Source organism: Ictidomys tridecemlineatus, chromosome 4 (genome assembly GCF_052094955.1).
Source record: "Ictidomys tridecemlineatus isolate mIctTri1 chromosome 4, mIctTri1.hap1, whole genome shotgun sequence".
In the NCBI taxonomy this organism is placed as follows: domain Eukaryota; kingdom Metazoa; phylum Chordata; class Mammalia; order Rodentia; family Sciuridae; genus Ictidomys; species Ictidomys tridecemlineatus.
Genome location: NC_135480.1, coordinates 27,504,963 through 27,523,771, shown reverse-complemented (window position 1 = coordinate 27,523,771; position 18,809 = coordinate 27,504,963).

The following is an 18,809-nucleotide window of genomic DNA, read 5'->3' as shown; positions in this document are numbered from 1 at the left end:
GTGTAGGTGAACACAAAGATTCCCCAAGAGTGTGCCTAGTGATAAGAAAGGAGAGTCAAAGGGTGATCTCATGGAGACCGTCCCCAAGGAAAGGATGCAGGAAAAGAAGAGGAAAAGGAAGAATAAGAGTCATGCACAACTAAAAGGAGCTCTAGGGAACAAAATCCCAAGGAAGAAAGCATTCAAGATTGGCAGAATAGAAGAAAAGTCAGCTTTACACCTTTAGGGGAAGAAAGTTTTCAAGGATTTATTTTTAAGACATGAATAAACAAAATCATAAGTAGAAAATAAAAAAATAAGCCTTTGTACATAAATAGATCCTTAGTCCAAACTTAAGGTCTTTTCTCCTGAGGATAACATGTAAAAGTTACTCTCTCGTGACTTGATACATAATGGTGTCAACATTCAAGTAGCTGTCAGGACCATGACATAAAACAGGTTGATGAGGGCCAGAGGTAAATGCAAAGGGCAGGCAGTGGCTGTCCTTCGATGGTAGCACTCAGAAGGGACAAATATGCTCACTATGGTACAGGGGTATATTAGATGAACATGGTTTCTTAAAATTCATTACATAAAAGACCATCATTTGCCCACACAGACCCTATAGAAAGAGACTAAAAAGACAGGTAGCTATTTGCAGAAAATGCAGAGAACTTACCACTAATTTCAGACTCTCCCGCCCAGCAAAATCTTTCAATATTTATGAATACTTTTAATTGAAAATAGCAGATAAATGTACATTCATTTGGAAAGAGAGACCCCCTGCCTCTTCTTAGAGCAAGAATCCTGAAGAACCTATCTGTGGATATTAGTTCTGGATTTTCTTTTTCCTCATGATTACAAAATGATTGCTGCAAAACGGCTGTGTCTGAAATTCCACACATTAAAAAGAAGGAGAAAGGGTAAGACCATCACATTTCTGATTATGTCTTATTGGGCAGACTTTATTACTCACTGCTAGTTGCAAGTTAAGCTTTTCTAGGTTTCAATTTGTAATATTCACATGCAAATAGAGCAAGGTATAAGCATTGCATGAATTAGCCTGCAACATCTACCTCAAGTTTCTTTTTTTCAGAAACAAAAATTCCATGAACTGGAGATGGGGATGGTGAATAGAGAAATAAATAGTGACAGCAAGCAGCTCATGATGCTAGGTATAATTGAAAGCCCTTCTACAGAAATATCTGGTTATTAGCAGAGAATGTTTTCACATTACTGGGACAGAGAAGAATTAGTAAGTGTGTAAGGGCTATGTTTGGCATGCATTGATGGTCATATTGAGGTAAACCATTTGCAAAACCCTAGTATTATGTGTTTTTGAATTATTCGGTGCTTCTATGCACCACTCCAATGGATAGCAATAGGAATTTATCACTATTCAATGAAAATCTGGAAGAAGTGATATAACAGGAATGACGAGAGAAAAAGGAACAAAAACCAGTCCTTGTGTAGCTTAAATCACTTGGCTTATTTCATAATGCCACTCCCTTTCAGCTGCAACCCCTGAAAAGATGCTTTGGATGATTTTGTATCCTATAACTGACAACATCTGCTACCTACCGCAAACACAGTCATTTGTTTGGCTAAATAAATGTGTGACCACAGGGAAATCACTCTGGCAAATTTACTGTCATTGCCATGGTGTTTTAGTAATAAACTTGGGAATCAACTTATCTTACAATACAGATGGCTGCAGCAGGATTATGCCACAGTGGGCTCTTGGAAATGAATTATCCAAACAACTGGTTTGGATTCTGAAATGATCCTGACTTACTCATGATAATTTACTATAACTTAATGAGAGTATCATCCTGTTACACTTAGTATGGCAGAGTCTCTAAATATTTCTCAAGTCATTTAGGGTTCAGACTTAATTGCAATACTTGTATTTCACCTAGGGAATTTTGCAAGGTAATGGCCTCACTATTTTGTGACATTTAAACTTAGCCAAACCTTTCCTTCCAACTTGGGTATTACAATTCATCTGCCTTGTCAAATTATAGCAATTTATTTGCCAGCGTTTAATTTTCTATTTATTTTTCCCTATTAAAAGGACTTAGCACCACACAGTTTCTTTTACTTACAAGAACTCCCTTGACACCCATATGAGATAAAGCCACATGAAATGGATGCATTAAAGTGACATACAAATAAAAACAAATTTCCCATTTATTTTAACTGACTCAGTAAGTATACTTTCCCCCCAGTGGGTTCAAAAAGTACTCCAAACCACTATTTACACAACAAATAAAAGTCTTCACGTGAACACTCTGGAATATTCATGTCTTATTGACGACTCTAACATTTGTTAATAATGAGGTAGTCAATGTGTGTATATCCATATCTATCTATATCTATATCTATATCTATATCTATATCTATATCTATATCTATAACTATATATCTATATCTATCTATCTATCTATATATATTAAGAAATCCATTCACTATTTTGTAAACAGATTGATGGATGAGAAGAGAGATAAACAGACAGACAGGTAGATAGATGTAAGCCAGCCATTTTGTAGTCTGGGAATATGACTGCGAAAAGAAAACTTTCTGTGCACTCTGAAAGTCTATTGTTTGAAAATAATTTTCATTTCTTGGGCTTCTCTGATCATAAACACCACCCACGCTCACTTATGAAGCATGTTTTCATGTGCAGCAACACTTAAACTTACTCTTTCTAAGAGGAATACAATGCTGAGTTTTGAGAAGAGAAAACTTGAGTTGATAAATAAAATCTGCTTAAAATCTGGAAGAGAAAACATGGAACCACCATTTGACCCAGCTATTCCCCTTCTCGGTCTATTCCCTAAAGACCTAAAAAAAGCATGCTACAGGGACACTGCTACATCGATGTTCATAGCAGCACAATTCACAATAGCAAGACTGTGGAACCAACCTAGATGCCCTTCAATAGATGAATGGATAAAAAAAATGTGGCATTTATACACAATGGAGTATTACCCTGCATTAAAAAATGACAAAATCATAGAATTTGGAGGGAAATGGATGGCATTAGAGCAGATTATGCTAAGTGAAGCCAGCCAATCCCTAAAAAACAAATGCCAAATGTCTTCTTTGATATAAGGAGAGTAACTAAGAACAGAGTAGGGACGAAGAGCATGAGAAGAAGATTAACATTAAACAGGGATGAGAGGTGGGAAGGAAAGCAAGAGAGAAGGGAAATTACATGGAAATGGAAGGAGACCCTCAGGGTTATACAAAATTACATACAAGAGGAAGTGAGGGGAAAGGGAAAAATAATACAAAGGGGAGAAATGAATTACAGTAGAAGGGGTAGAGAGAGAAGAGGAGAGGGGAGGGGAGGGGAGGGGGGATAGTAGAGGATAGGAAAGGCAGCAGAATACAGCAGACACTAGTATGGCAATATGTAAATCAATGGAAGTGTAACTGATGTGATTCTGCAATCTGTATACGGGGTAAAAATGGGAGTTCATAACCCACTTGAATCAAAGTGTGAAATATGTCAAGAACTATGTAATGTTTTGAACTACCAACAATAAAAAAATTTAAAAAAAATAAAACAAAGGTATAGTAGAAAAGTGATACTAGGTTAAAAAAGAGATTTGTTTTCTCCACTACAGAGGGATGTCACTCTAAAATAGCTTGGTGGATCTCTGTAAATAGAGGCTTGAAAGAGTCTGTGGAAGAAATGATTCAGAAGTACTTTGGATTAAAAGTAAAAGAGAACACAAACACTACAGTCAAGTAGTAGAACACACAGGAAATAGTGTAGTTTGGAGTAATTGAAGGACTTAGCTAAGTAAACACTTGTTGTTAAGCCCATTAGCTAGCTGATGCTTGACAGTATTTTCAGCTGGAACAGAACCATGTACTCAAAGAATTTTGTAACATAATACATTTATTATTCACTTCATATTACTTTTATCTGAAAGAGAAGAATAATAAATGCAGATTTTGACACAAAAGATCAGATTGCCAAGTAAGAATTGCACAAATCAGAGATTTTACCCAGTACCAAGGTTCATTAATAACTTCAAGGACATATATAATCAAGAGGCACAGGCAAACCAGAGACATGTCAGATGTTGATAGTGGATCCAATTTCTTTCCTTCTTCATTAGCATTGGACAGATGCCTCACACAGTGGGGACTTTTAGGACACTAATATAAGTTATGATTGCATAACTTCTGAGGGTAGCCATGGTCCATTGAACTGTAGATTCTGTGTAGTTTATCATAAGCAATTCTAACCAGTGACACCAGCTAAGACCATTCTGTAGAAGGTGTTTTCCTCCTATCAAGTAGTTTTACTCTAATAGCCTAAGAGATGCAGTTGTCATCATCTTCACATGAAGATGAGATATGTCTACTGATCCCTTGAATCTTTCTCCAGAGGATCCTCAGCAATAATTGAGAGAGAAATGCATAAAAGGCAGGATGCTTTAACTTCGTCTTTTCCAATTAAACAATGTAGAGTCTTTTGCCATAAAAATATGATCATAGTTGATTAGTGTAACCCTCTTTTTCAAAAACAATGGTGGATGAACTTCATATTCAATTGTGCTTTGGGTTTTAAAAATAAGGCTGCATATGCTATAAGAGAAATCATGCTTAATTTAAAGAAAATAAAAACTAATGTGTAGATATTGCATGAGTTAAGAGAATGTTGTATTTTAAACATTTTGAATAATCAAGTTCATAACCATATTGCTTAAAATATTTACATAAAATTAGATATGATAAGCAAAAATAATAGCAAGGGGAAGTTGTGAAACTATGATTTCTGCACCCAGCTCTAAAGAATATGCTTTAATAGTGAAAATGATTTTGATTCATTTTATACTTTTTATTTTTGTTGATTTTTTTGCTATTTGTTTATATTTTTATTTCTTATTTGTTTATGAATGAGGCCAGTTCATAATTATTTGATACAATTCATTGGAAAGAGTCCTCCATAAAATGGATGGATGTAAATATCAAATGACACATTGTTAAAATCTAACTAAAAGGATCTTGCAATCTTGATTGATTTGGGTACCATTTCCAGATCTGCTAATTATTAGCTCTGTGGCTCCAGGAAAATTGCTTTTTTTTCCTCTCTCTGTAGCAACCCACCATCTGTAAAAACAAACTTAAACATTCATATTTATTCATTTATTTTTTTTCACCGAAGAAATGTTTATTGAGCATCTGCTTTGTGTCAGACATTGTACTAGACATTGGAGAAAACTCAGAGAATAAGACTGAAAAATTCCTCATCTTCAAGGACATAATGTCTTCAATCATTGTGAAGATTAAGCAATATAATGCTTATTTTTTCAGTCAACATCAGCTTCTTCTCTCTCTCTCTTTTTTGAAACAGTGTTTGCTTCTTTTTTTAAAAAAAATTGTTACAGTTTGAAAAATGTCACCAAACTATTATGTCAGGAATTCTAAGCAGCCTGAGTTTACTCTCAAGCTAACAAATTATTCTGTCATCGATGTTCATGGTATAATGAGAAATACTTGAGTTCTCTGGGTCAGAGACAAAAGGCAGTTTATTACTCACGGCAATTGCATTAGTGGGGGTATCATTTTGACCCTTGTTCCTCAAGCTCCACCTTTTTAAAAGGTGATATGACAAAGGCAAGAAATCTACCTGCACATGCACCTTGGTGCATTATAGAAGAGGAGCCCTACCCACAGGCTGCTGCATATCATCTCAGACAGAGATCTTATTTATATTGTCTAGACCATTAGTGTACTGACTCTGGGAAGGAATGGGAGGTATCTCTATTGTTACAATCTTGGAATATCTCCAGGGTAGGGAGATATTTCTCTCTATGCTATCCTGGAGTTTAAGGAAATTTCCTCTAGATAAGATCATTGCCTCTGCTTTTCCAAAGTCATTTGCTCACCCAATCATTTCTGAAAACATAGTCTGAAAATCTAGATATGTAGGTACATGAGAAATTTGTAGAACATTATATTGAAACACCATGTCTTTAAAATAATCTGTCGACTGCTCTTTAATTGCATAAAGTCGAAAACATATTTCCCATGTTTTAACTCATGGGAGATGAGAGTTTCATCATCTCATCACACCAGGAGCTTGCCAGGGTAGGGTGTGGTTGCCCTTTTCACCACATATCCAGAAAGAAGTTACTAATGTCATTGTTTGAGTCACGACAAGTACAGGATCTTATTTCACTAAGCTGCAGATTTGTGGTTTTGTCAGTATAAGAACTAAGTTTCTATGACTTTGATCTGTGCTCTGGTGTAGCAGGGGTTCTGTTCTTTCCCTTTTGAATTCCTTTGAACTTCCTGTTTCTTTGTATTAAGGAGACCAGACAAGACTTCCCCACAGAGGGAAACTTGTTATATCCCAGCTATCTGCAGGCTCTTCTGCCTAAAAGGGAATGGGTCAGGCCAGCTTTGAATTGTAGGTTATTTTCAACTCCAGGTCAAGGAAATAGGAGATCTCACTGTCACCTTTAATCTAATCTGCGTTTTATAAGTCAATTTTTAGTAAAACATGCAATTTTAACTAACTCTGCAACTGCTGTGTTGATACATGGACCCAATTTAGATGGTGTATGTTCTTCTTTGTAGTTGTTTTAATTGAGGTCACGGGGTGGGCAGGGGGGTTAGAGTGGAATGGGGATTATCAAACAGAAACCTAAAAAGGAGAAAATAAGGAATGATTAATCTTATGCCATAGAATAAGTAACTAGTTAATACTTCTACATGAATTTTCCCAATGTATCAACAGCAAGAAATTGCTATTTAATTGAGCCAAAGCACAATTCAGCAACCATCAAGATTTAAAAAGGAATAGAAAAGACGGAGGAAGAAACATTAAAAGTATCAGTTTCTTAAATTGGGAGAAGTAATAACCCTTGTTTTCTTTCTCAGTTATTGTGGTAGCAGGTGATGACGTTATAAACTTCTATACAGTTTCAAAATAAATACTTTCCTTCCACACCAAGGAAGGACCATTTATCAACCCTGAGGACACTGTCAAGAGAAAATAAGGAAAGTTAGCCGACGTGGCGATGTTGATGTCGTAGATGATGAACCAAGCGGTAGGACAGAGGATGAAGGGAAAAGAGAAATATTGCCACAAAAACCCTCAGTTTCTAAACTCCCAAACTGATCCTTTGAGAAATGACAGTTGTCTTGGAAAACTATCAAACAGAAAAACACATAACAATGAGACAAAATTACAAGCTTCTTCTAAGTACAAAAGGTCTGAAAGCATCAAGAACACTTACACAGCAGGGAAAATTATATTTATGCAATGCACCTGAAAACTTGTGATTTGCATAGCATTCTTGTCTGACTTATTAATCTTAATGAGTGCTTATTAAGCACTTAGTGATGAAAAACATTATTTGAAATAATAACAGAGTACAATGTGTTATTATGCAAATGTGTTTGACAAGATGTCCAACTGCAAAATTTTATTGCTTGGTGATTGTACTTCTGCGGTTATGAAATTTATTCTCTCTTTTCCAGCTCTAATACTGAAAATAATTAGTCTTTTGATCCTCATAATTAATTGAACTTCCAAAATGTCCCCAATATAATATCTCCAAGCTTGGCCTTGGCATTCAAGGCCATCTATTTCTTCATCCCAATCTATCTTTTTTGTTGTTGTTGTTGTCTTTTATCAGCCACTGCAAGACTGCACCTCTTCTCATAAGTTGAAATCCTCTCAGTTTTTTTAAGACTCAGAATTATCTGTCAGCTTTCTCATTTTATTATTTTTTTTTGGGGGGGAGAGATAGTTTCTCAAAATTTATCTTTCTGCAAGTCTCTCAAAACTTTATTTGTTCTTCTTTTATAGACTTAATAAAATATCTGTGTGATAATTGCCTGAATACAAGAAATCTTTCCTTTCAACTACTATTAATAAATTCAGGGATATGTCATGTATGTAATTCTTATGAAATTTAGGAAAACCATTGTTCACTAAAAATGTTTTGCTAAATTCCATCTCAACAATTTAGTTACTAGATCTTAAGTGTTTCTTATTTTAAATAGAGAAGACAAGAACATTTCTAGTTACTGAAAGATGATTTTGTACCAAGTAGTCATTCAAAAGAAGAACTAGAGAAAAAGGATTGTGGTCTCAATTTTGGTACACAATGTATTTGTGCTTTTTTATTTCTACCCTTGATTTCTTCTGATAGCATAATCAGTTAATCCTAAATTGTTTATTATAAGTAAATCTTAGAAATAAATTGTTTGTGTCATGCAAAAGTATAATCAGGAATTATAGCTAATTCTAAAACAAACAAAATTACTTTATATGTAAATTACAGCTCAATTAAGTGGGGATAAGCTACACAAATGTGCAAAATATATTGAGTATCATCTGTGTATGAAAGTGCATTGGGCTGTTCACAGTACAGAATGATGTAATGGTGTCTGAAACAACTTGTACATGTTGCCATATATTTTATACCAGGAATTCCAGAGGAGCCATAATTCATTCTTTGCTAACACAAGAACCACATTCAGCTTCTCCAAAAGTGTATTTTTCAAATAACTTTATTTTATTTATTTATTCCTTTGTGGTGCTGAGGATGGAATGCAGTGCCTCACCCATGGTAGGCAAGCACTCTACCACTGAGCCACAATCTCAGCCCCAGAAGTATATTTTTAAAGGGATGAGCTAGACCCAAGTTCACTTAAATATCAATAAAAATATCACAATAAATTGAAAGTCATAACCAAGCATATATTCATTTTCAGTGATAGAGCCAGAAAGTGATTATTTTCTATGTATATTCTATTTCCAACATATTTGCATCTATCTAACCATAAAGTATAAAAGATAAAAGGAACTCTAGAAGAGATCTAGTCTAAGCCCATTATTTTATGATTTAAAAAAAACTTGCAATGCAGTCAAGCACAGTCATTTACACAAACTCACGATGATGGTGAATATTAGATTTCCCTTCTCCTGACTCATCGATTACCGCCTCTTTTCTTTTCCATACATACTGAATTTCAATATGCTTCCCACAGATATTGCACACACTGGGCACCCGACAAATATCTGCCAAATTAAATCTGATTTCATTTTGTGTTTTCTTATACACATTTATTTTCTTTATCAATTCACAAATTTGCTTAAAAAACATTTTTTTTTGAAAATATTATTTTAGAATCACCTCTGTGCTTGCGTGTCTCTATTCCCCTCCTACCTTCACTGAAGGAAAAGGATAAAAATCCACTTAAAAAATTGTCACTAAGAGACACAGGGAATGGAATAATGTTAGGGCTAGTCATTGATAACCTCATTTCCTGAGATACACATCAGAGAATTGTAGATGCAAGCGAGATCAAGAGAAATTGAACTGTGCTATAATGGAAATAGATGGCTCCTGAATCCAGAAGATTGATAACCTGAAACACAGAAGAAAGGAAAACACATAATAATGGACAGCCTTACAACTCATAACTGGCACACACCGTGTTGTTCTGAGGCAATATGTCAACTTAATGACAGGCTGCGATATCCTTCAACATCGCTTGGGTCTTAAAGTGAAATTTAGGAAGTTCTGAATATTTTCCCACAGGAAAAGCCACCTGTCTGAGTTCATGATCATTTTCCATTTGTAAGAGTACAAATTATTTTATGAGACATGAGCAGATGTTCATGCATCAAGGCAAAAAAATCTGTTCCATTAGGAGAGAAAGCTGTTAGAATTCTCAGAAAATAGTCCACTAGCATCATCAGATCTGGTTGTCCTTCCACAGGCTCAGTTCTGTGTCACAGCGAGAGTCTTGAGGAAACTAGACCCTATCTTGTCTCTTAGTGTAGTGGGTTGCATGGTGTACTCCTGAAAACGTTGTATGCAAGTCCTTACCCCAGTGACTGTGTGACAATATTAAGAAACAGAGTCTTTGAGCTGAATTAGGTTAAGTATATCAAAATCAGTTCATGCTGGATTTAGGGCTAGACCTAAATGGAATTATTTGTGAGTAAAATTTGAGACTTGGATAGGCAGAAGACCTTGTAAAGATGGAAACAGAGACTGGACTCATGGAGCTAAAATAGAGTAGGGAGTGGCACACATTGCTACAGTCACCAGAAGTTTGGATGCCAACAAGGAACAGATTCCCCCTCGCAGCCTCAGAGAAAACCAACCCTGGCAAGGCCTTGACTGTAGACTTATGGCCTTCACATTTATGAGAGAATAAATTTCTGTTGTTGTTAGCCCAGTTTGTGGTAATTTATTCTAGTAGCTGTAGGATTCTAGTCCTTCATAGAATCTCATTTTTGGATGGCGATTTGGGGAAAAAAATGAAAACTTTCATTTCTTTAAAATATTTATTCACACTAATTTCAGAGTAGCACAATTTAGGCTGCCTATGGATGGTCTTAGTGTCAGGTAGTAATGTCCACCTGGATTGCCTCCTAGTCACCACTAAACTTGCCACTGTTAACATCATGATTAAAAATAATTTTCTGCCAGCACCCAAATCTAGGGATTTTTAGAAAAAGCATATATTTTGAGTGTATTTCAGTATTTTTTTTGGTGCTTGCTTTTGTTTTTATTCTGAGGAAAAAGTTATTGGATAATTCTGGACCCTTTTATTTCAATTATTTCATAGATATAATAATTAAGATTTAAGGTTAATTATTACACCAAATCCCCCCAAAAAGCATGTTATTTTAACTGAATGGCTCATGACTAGCTTATTGACTGTTGCCTGTTGCATAAATTTCATCTCAGTAGAAGTTTAGGAGGTATTTAATATGTGTGTGAATTCTCTGTGTCAATGCAGATTGGAACTTAAAATATCTGTTTATCTTACTCAAAACCTGACTATACACTTACCCCAGATATCCCTGTCTGTCAAGAGTCCCTCAACTTATGTCAGTACTACAACTTGCAAAATGATAAATTAGGTTACTGGTTTTAGATCCAAATAAAATTCCTATGACTCAATGTTAAACTCTGTGGCTGCTTATAAAGACAATGCTGTTCAGTAAAGATGACAGACGTATCTTCCACGTGTGAACATAGAGTTTATTGACACTTCATCAGCCACTGCAATGGAAAGTTTAAGTCACACCAGATCGCTGAGACTTTTCCCAGCTGACTTTCACTGAACTGACCAGATCAGTGAACTTCTCTTTCCCAATGAAGTAAGGGACTAGGCTCCCTTCGACTTAGTGGGAACAATTCTGGGTTCACTAATTGGTTCCTGTGCTTCAACAGTCCCTTGTGTTTATCCCCAAATTTGTTGCCCTTGTTATTGTAATCAATACAAAAGTGATTAAACTTGAATGCACAAAGAAAAAAGCTGTGCCTTTTATACAAATGAAGATAAATGGGCTGGGGATGTGGCTCAAGCGGTAGCGTGCTCGCCTGGCGTGCGTGAAGCCTGGGTTGGATCCTCAGCACCACATACAAACAAACATGTTGTGTCCGCCTAAAGACCAAAAAACATAAAAAATAAAAATTCTCTCTCTCTCTAAAAAAAAAATTTAAAAAAAAATGAAGATAAATGATTTTCCCTCCATAAAGGTAAACTGCAAAAGCAAAATTGCTATCAAAATAGATGTGAAAGAGAGGAGAATAAAAAGTTCAGAAGAAGAAAAAGCCCATGAAAGTCTATAAATATTCTGTGTGATTTACTTAGAAGTATGTTAAAAACTTTCACTTCATCATAGGAGACCAATACTGAGAACTCTTCAGGAAACATTCATGGTGTATTTTGCTTTTAGTTTTTTTTTTTTTTTTTTTTTTGACAAAAGAACATGTAAAACTCTCTACTAGCACAGCCATTCAAAGAACAAAGTTTGGCTCTACACCAACAGAGTAGATGATGAATATATCTTTTTTTTATGGTTTAGACTAAAACAAATATTTGAAGGTATTACTAGGCCTCATTTTTTACAACTTTTGGCTTCAGTTGATTTTTCTCATAACTTGCCAGCTATTGGTTCTGAGGTTGTTGTCTGGTGAGAAACTAAGTAAATGGCTCCCAGAGTCCAGCCAGTGCACACGGGTTTTACTTGCATGGATACCATCCCTTTGCCTCCATTTTTTTCAGGGAACTCATGTGCCATTCTAGTTTATGAAATAATGGTTCCTAAAGAGATCGGTGCTTTGTTATTATAAACAACAACAATAATATAAGCATTACTAGTAATATTATAATAACAGCATAATACAACCCAGAACTGTTTCAAGTTACTTTGACATACCAAGAGCTTAAGTAATTACATGGAAAAATCATGATGGAATCTGGTCAATCTGTAAAAAAATGGATTCAAATGAAACTTACAGCTTCAATCTTTAAAACCAAAGATTGTTCTATGGTTTATTTGTGTTGCTTTATTTGAAGAATGTTAATTTAAATAATGGGGTCATTTTGTTCCTTTCTGGACTTCTTTCACTTCAACTCCAAATAGAGCTAATTTGTTGATTGGTTATGATGTTTCTTCTTTCCCCCATCCCTCCATCCCTCTATCCCTTCCTCCCTCCTTTCTTTCCTTTCTTCCCTCCACAAAAACTTAAGATGAACTACTTACTTAAGTAAACCAAATAAACACCATCTCTAGATTCAGGGACTCTTATACACTGAGGAAGACAGAAACAGGAGAGGAATAATCATAGGCATTAATTAAGTATAACTGTGCTTATTATTATGAAGGAGTGTACAGTGTTATAAAGTGAGAAAGTAGGACTTAATTAAGATTATCTGAAGCAGTAAGAATGACTTCATTTTAGAATGTGACATTAAGGTGCTGCTAGGGATGTAATTCAGTGGAACGCCCTGTGTTCCATCCATCCACAGTGCTGAAAAAAAAAAAAAAAATGACATTAAGGTGAGACCTGAAAGACATCATTAGTGATCCGGGAGAGAAGGAGCAGGGTGCAGGAAAAAGTTCAAGAGTATGGAACAGTCTAAGTGCACTTTTGAAGCATACCTTAGCTGGGGAAGAATACAAGGAGGTAATGATCAGAAATTTCATAATTGCAGGTAAGCATGTTTCAAAATGAGGTCTAGGGGGAGAGCGGCATCAGATTACATTAGCAGACACTTGATAAAATGCAGTTTATGGAGACCCAGTAGTACCCTCCTAATTGAAAACATCTGGAAGTAAATCTGGACACCTCCTTCCCACAAATACCTGAGTGGTTTTGTGGACAACACAGTAGTTTAGAAATTCACTGAGTCTGACTGATTCACTTTTCAGAACTGTTATATCACCTTGAAGAAAAAAAAATCTCACAAGGTCAAGCTTTATACTCAGATTGAATTCTTCAAATATTTATTCTCCACCCCCTGCCAAAAAATTTAAAAAAATTATGTGTAGGGAATATAGTAGTGAGAATTCTCCTTCATTTAACTGATGCCTTATTTTCTCCTCCTGAACTATGAAAGGACTAGATAGGAGCATCCATCTCTCTCAGGATACACTTCAGACAGAGTGGCCCAGAGAGGTTAATTACCTTTCTGGGAATCACAGCTTGCCTCAAGTGTTGCAAAGGTCTCCTGACTCCTGCATCCGCACTTTTGCCCCCTATGCACTCTCTATGCCTTTATCTCATCTGGGGGTCATTAGTATTTGTTCTCTTCCCCAAATGGCACTTTTTTCACATGAACCACATCTATACTCAAAGAAAAAAGAAAACAATAGGAAATGCTAAATGTTGAACTTTTCACAGGTGACGTTTTCAGAAATTGATGTCAAGATTAAAATAGCGGTTGGCAGTTACAACTGTTTGGATGTCATTTTACAAAACAATTGCCTATGAGGTCTTCATGGATTAAAGGTTTCACATAAATTGGGAAAAGCTGGAGGTCTGCTCTCTCTGCTGACTTCCTTTCACAGGCGTTTTTTTACATAGCTACAGAGCACAGTTGGTCCCCAGGTCTGCCACGTTCTCCCTTTCCTTAAAGAAATCACACTTCTCAAGAAGGAAAAGCTTCAAAAGTAGGAGTCATAAAATACCGGGGCTGTTCTCATTCATTACCACGTGTCACAATTACAACGTCCCTTGAGCATGGGTGATTATAATTAGCCGTGAAATAGGAACTACTCTCATCCCTAGAGATTGGCCCAATGTGGCAGGCTCACTGTGGCAGATAGGGCCTTGGGAAGAGGTTTGTCTGGTGATGCTCTACTCAGTCTCTAGAGCAGCAACCGGTTGTATTGATGGAAACTTCCATGTGCTCACTCAGTGCAGGGGACTAATTAGCTAGGCATCACCCTGAAGTTTTTGAGTGAAGCCTCATGGGAAAGAGAGGCTTTTCCCTGGCCTCTGGATTCCTATCGGCTATGGTCTGGATTTTAAATGTCTTTCAAGGTCCAAGTTTGCAGGTTTGCTCCCTGGTGTTAAACTACTGTGGTGTGACAGAACCTTTTAGAACTGGGCCTACTAGGAGGTCCCTTAGGTTATTAGGTTCATGCCTCTGAAGAGGATAATGGGACCACAGTCCCCTTCTTTCTATCTCTTCTACTTCTCTGCATGAGATTAAGCAGTTGCTCCATGACATTCTTCTGCCACAACCTGGCCACAGGCCTGAATCCGTGGAACCAATCCATCTTGTAATGAAACTCCAAAACTGTGAGCCAAATAAACCTTTTCTCTTTATAATCTGATTAATAGAAGTCATTTTCTAGAGTAATAGAAAGCTGACTATCATTATGTATTTCCTTCCTGTTGAATATATGCTGGGCTTGTGACCTTCTGGGATGCAGCGGAATGCAGCCAAGGTCATGAACGCCCATGACTACATACATAATATAGGTGATTATATTACAAAAAATGTTAATGCCTGTCTTTTGCAAGGAGATTTTTTTGCCTCTTGTTTTCTGCAAGGAAACAAACTTTCATGTTGTAGGCTGCCACATGGAGTGGGTTACATGGCCAGGAGCTGAAAGCCACTTGTATCTTATAGTCAGCAAGAAACCCAAGTCCTCCATACAGTAAACTTCAAGAACTGAATTCTGTTGGGAACCACAGGGTAACAAGGCAGTTCATTCCTAAAGGGAGGCTTAGATGAGACCACAGCCATAGCCAGTGATTTGATCGCAACCTTCTGGGACCCCAAGGTATATCACTCCCTGGTGACTAGCTAAGCAATTCTTCAAGTCCTAGTTCTCAGAAACTGTGTAATAACAATGGGTGTATTAAGTCCCTAAGTTTGTGGTAATTTTGTTATATGGCATTATATAACTGATTTGAGTAGAAAGTAGATTCACTAACAGAGATCTTATCATGGAGAATATTATCTAAAATGAAATAACTGAATACTTGAACATGAAGGGGAAGATAAGTAAAGATATTTGGGGTTTGGCTTTCTATTTTCCTTCTTTTTTTGTTTGATCTTTTTAGATACGCATAACAGTAGAGTATATTTTGACATATTATAGATACATGGAGTATGACTTATTCTAATTAGAACCCCGTTCTTGTAGTTGTACATGATATGGAGTTTCACTGGTAGTGTATTCATATATGAACACAGAAAAGTTATGTCTCATTCATTCAACCGAATGAATCCTCTGTCCCTTCCCTTCATTCTCCTTTGTCTAATTCACTGAATTTCTATTCTCCAACTCCTTGTGATGTGTCAGCATCTACATATCAAAGTGAATGGTCAACCTTTTGTTTTGGGGGATTGGCTTATTTCATTTAGCATGATTGTCTCCAGATCCATCCATTTCCTGGCCAAAAAAAAAAAATCATAAAGTCATTCTTTTTATGGCTGAGTAATATTCCGTTGTGTGAATATGTGTCTATATCTCCCACCTTTTCTGTATCCATTCATCTGACTTCCTGTTTTCAAAATGTGGAGTTTTAATAGTTACTAATGATATAATAAATCAAAGGCTTTGCCATTTGATGCTTTAAAAATCATATCTTTGTCTGATTAGATAGGTTCACATTAGCAGAAACTTGTATAACCAGACGTCTATCTATTTCATAGCCTGACTAGTGGACAGTTCTCTTTTTCTACCATCATAATCTAAAACCTTTTAGCTCCTTCACACTATTCAACATGGAGATGAACTAGACCATGACCTAGCTCTACTTTCTCACCACTTGAGCTTATATCTATTCCTCTTCATTTTCTTAATTTTCACCTCTCTAAATTCTTTGTTTTTCTTTTCCCTTATCCATTCGTAAGGTCTTGCTAAAAATGCATCTACTCTAAGGAGCTTCCCATTACCCCCTAAATCTAGCTTAAGTATTCCTTCACTGTACTTCAATAAAGTATTTAACCTTGCCACATATGCTTGTCTTATGTGAGCAATAGTAACAAAAACAGCATGGTACTGGTACCAAAACAGGCAGGTAGACCAATGGTACAGAATAGAGGATACAAAGACCAATTCACAAAATTACAACTACCTTATATTAGACAAAGGTGCTAAAAGCATGCAATGGAGAAAGGATAGCATCTTCAACAAATAGTGCTGGGAGAAATGGAAATCCATATGCAACAAAATGAAATTGAATTCCTTTCTCACACTATGCACAAAAGTGAACTCAAAATGGATCAAGGAGATAGGAATCAAACCAGAAACTCTGTGTCTAATAGAAGAAAAAATTGGCCCTAATCTCCATCTCGTGGGGTCAGGCTCCAAATTACTTAATAGGACACCTATAGCACAAGAGTCAAAATCAATAATCAACAAATGGGATGTAATCAAACTAAAAAGTTTTTTCTCAGCAAGAGAGGTAAATAGGGATCCTACATCCTAGGAACAAATTTTTACCCCTCACACTTCAGATAGAGCTCTAATCTCCAGAGTATAGAAAGAACTCAAAAATTAAACAAGAAAACAAATAACTCAATCAACAAATGGGCCAAGGATCCTTAGAGGAGGATGTACAATCGATCAACAAATACATAAAAAAATGCTCACCATTTCTAGCAATCAGAGAAATGCAAATTATAAACCACTCTAAGATGCCATCTCACTCCAGTAAGAATGGCAGCCATTATGAAGTCAAACAATAACAAGCACTGGCGAGGATGTGGGGAATAGGGTACATTTGTACATTGCTGGTGGGACTGCAAATTGGTGCGGCCAATTTGGAAAGCAGTATGGAGATTCCTTGGAAAGCTGGGAATGGAACCACCATTTGACCCAGCTACTCTCCTTCTTGGACTATACCCAAAAGACCTAAAAAGAGCATACTACAGGGACACAGCTACATCAATGTATAGCAGCACAATTCACAATAGCCAGACTGTGGAACCAATCTAGATACCCTTAAATAGATAAATGGATAAAAAAGATGTGGCATTTATACACAATAAAATATTACTCAGCACTAAAAAATAACAAAATCATGGCATTTACAGGGAAATGGATGGTATTGGAGCAGATTATGCTAAGTGAAGGTAGCCAATCCCTAAAAACAAATGTCAAATGTCTTCTTTGATATAAGGGGAGGGGACTCAAAACAGAGCAGGGAGGAAGAGTATGAGAAGAAGATTCATTAAACAGGGATGAGAGGTGAGAGGGAATGAGAGAGAGAAGGGGAATTGCATGGAAGATGGAAGGAGACCCTCAGTGTTATACAAAATTACATATAAGATGGTGTGAGGGGGAAGAAAAAAAAGAGAGAGAAATGTGTTATAGTAGATAGGGTAGAGAGAGGTGATGAGAGAGGAGGGGAGGGGAGGGGGATAAAAAGGACAACAGAATACAACAGACATTATTATGGCAGTATGTATAAATGTGGCTATATAACCAGTGTGATCCCGCAATCTGTACACGTGGAAAAATAAGAATTCATACCCCATTTGAATCAAATGTATGATATGTCAAAAGATGTCATTGTAAAAGCTAAAAGCATTGGAGTCAGATACATTTGTATTTCTATTTTCATTCATTCTGTGACTGTGGGTAAATTACAAAAATATGTATTAACCTTGATTTCCTCATCAAGAAAAGTGAGGATTAATAGCTGCTCCTTTTTCTCTGAGTCATTCAAACCTTAATTCATTTTTCAACAAATGATCTGTTGTTTGTGCTTTTACAGGGTGTCAGACATGGGCCTAGGGTTGGGATACAGGATTGTGCAAAAGAGTAAGAATTCTTACTTCCAGAAACAAAACTTAAACAAAATATATGTAATGCACAGTATTCATGCCATAGTAAGTTATAAAGAGTAAAATTAATTGCAGAAGAGGAACAGGAAGGATTGGAGGGGCATATTGTTATTTTAGATAAGGTTTCCAGTACACTAGGCAGGCACCAGTTGGGTAGGACCATGAAGAAAAATGCTACAGCAAGATATGCCAGTAATCAGGGAAGGACAGTCATGACTGAGTGTTGGGGTACTGGTAGAGAATGATCTGAAGCCCTCGGCACATGGTAGTTCTCAGGATATGTGTGTAACTGCATCCCATTCTATTCTCCCCATAATGGCATTTGTAAATTACACACTTGCTAATTGCATACTTTGTTGTTTCTCCTTGAAAAATATCTAAATGGTATCACTGTCATCACGCTCCATCTATCATAGGTACTGTGACAAAGTCTTTCTAGTTTGATTTCTCTGAATGAAAAGTTAAAAATTAACTCTGCCAGTGGCAGGTAGCCACTAATCCTTCTTCAGTTTTGCGAGCAGAATGAAAGAACGTCAATATCTGAGAAAGAATTCCACGGGGCAAGCTTAAAGCTGCTCAACTCGTCCTTGTGATGGTCCATCATGACCTACGGAGACAGGGAGACTAGTTCACAGCAACAGTTTATAAAGTCTTTCATCATTTTTCATTCAATTTCCACGCTGAGTTCTAATTCTCCAGGATTCATAGAGAATTCAGCCTCAGGAATTCTT